This window comes from Mauremys mutica, chromosome 3, assembly GCF_020497125.1.
Source record: "Mauremys mutica isolate MM-2020 ecotype Southern chromosome 3, ASM2049712v1, whole genome shotgun sequence".
Taxonomy (NCBI): Eukaryota; Metazoa; Chordata; order Testudines; family Geoemydidae; genus Mauremys; species Mauremys mutica.
The window spans coordinates 53,642,782-53,644,705 of NC_059074.1; the positions used below are offsets into that span (position 1 = coordinate 53,642,782).

Genomic DNA, 1,924 nt, shown 5'->3' on the forward strand with positions numbered 1-1,924 from the left:
ATTTTAGACTGAGCCTCCCAGCCTAAGTCAACAGATCTGGGCTGGTGAGTTTCATGCTAGTGCTCTAAAAATAGCTGTAGAGACAGAACTTTAAAGTTGTGTCTTGGGTTGGCAGAGAGCTGTCACTACAGCTATTTTTAGAGCACTAGCATAAGCTTTTCTAGGCCAAATCTGTCAATGTTGGCTGGGAGGATTGCTCCAAAACACTGTGTTGACATACCCTGAGTAGCTTGCAAAACCATGTTCTATGACTGTTTCTCCAGCAGTGAGGTTGCCAGTTAATGTCAACCTCAGAGACAAAAGCTGCATGTTCCATCGTTGTTCTTTTTTATTCGCTGTTTGTGTTTGTCTTGTTTTGTCTTCTAGGAAACAAGGCTGGACTTTAACAACAGCAGCAACAACAAAAACTCCAGTCCATCGTAAGTAACCTCATATTTCTCTAAAAAGGATAGTTATAACCATCTAAGGGACTGTGAAAGAAGGTTGTTTTTTTCCTTCTAAAAACTCTCTCTCCAGCTAAAGGGAAAGGGAGCAAGAGATGTTAAAATGAAAGCCTTATTTAATACTGCACATTTGAAATGCTTTCACTGTTTTTTCGCCCTTCGCTTCTGTATCTTCAATAAAAAGTTGAAAGGATTTGTAATGGTATGTTTGCCATGGTACTAAGCAGTCTGAGGTCTCTGTATACAAAACCTTCTTTAAAATTGGTTAACGCTAGAGAGTGCCTAGGTTATGTTAATATTCTTGGCTCTATGGGCTCATATATTTAATCAAAATTAATATATCAAGTCTAGGATATCTACTTTAAACACTAGGGTAGGGGGATATTACACATTATAATTACATTTTACCCTACTTTAAACAACTGTCAGCTATGATCCGGGCAGTGAATCACCGGTTTCATGACACTTTGTATTTATATTCTTTTTTTGTGTTGTATCATTCCACATTATTCCAGTTTGTTTCTCTAGATTGTAAACCCCAAAGAGCAGAGAACTTTTCACTTGTATGGCATGGCTCTTCTCCTGGACAATGGCAGACACACTTGTGATGATATAAACAAAGGGTAAATACACAATCAAGAAGCAAAACTGTAAATAATTTTAAAAGTTAACAGTTATCATTTTCATAGATTACCCCATGTCAGTTATAGCTATTTCCTTCCATAGCCTGGAAAAAAAATATTAAATGAAGTTGTACTTCTTTAAATGACATTTAAGTATTTTAAGTTATTGTTTTAAAAATGCAAATGTTTGTGTATTATTGGGTGATAGCATGGAACATCTTAATGCAGAAGACAGGATTAATGCAATCCCTGAGAAGTATGGTGACCTTCAAAAGACTGTTGAACAATGTAGCAGGCACAAATAATCTTTTGGGAAGTGGAATTCCTAGGATGTACCTGGGAGGAGGGAATTGCAAACTGCCACCTAAAGACTCAGCCTTTGAAGCTTCATACTTTGTCTGCTACCACCTGTTACAAGAGGACAGAGCTTCAAAGACAAATTATATAAAAAAGTAACTGACTTACTGTTGTTTTTTTCTGAGCAAAAGCAGTCATGAATTGGTAATCATAGGAAAATCCCTGGGTGGGATTTGAAGGACTGTGTGCTATCTAGAGCCCTTGTTGGCGTCAGGGGTAAGCTTATTAACATGCATGTAGCTTTTTTTATTACTTTATGTTTTCTCTGTAATGCTTTTACTTTTAAGAATAAATGTGCTTGCTTACAAAGAGCTGTGTAGTAGCCTAACTGTGGCAATTACCCGGTGTACAGTCTCTGAGGAGAAAAGTAAAGGAGACTGGCTTAGCAGCCTGACTTCTTTGTAGAGGACACGGTATAGGCAAGAAGCTGTGCAGTATGAAAATATCCCGATCAGGAGGGACAGAGACATGGGTCTCTGACCAAGAGAGGTGATGGCTGAG

The 1,924-nt window shown here is 38.0% G+C and overlaps 1 long non-coding RNA gene across 1 annotated transcript; it reads left to right on the top strand.

Annotated features, from left to right (window-relative positions):
• The first annotated feature begins 380 nt into the window (after window positions 1–380).
• LOC123366143 lies at window positions 381–1,395 on the top strand. The gene is made up of 3 exons (XR_006577944.1): window positions 381–419; window positions 972–1,066; window positions 1,275–1,395. It is a non-coding gene; the product is annotated as an uncharacterized LOC123366143 (long non-coding RNA).
• The last annotated feature ends 529 nt before the right edge of the window (window positions 1,396–1,924 follow it).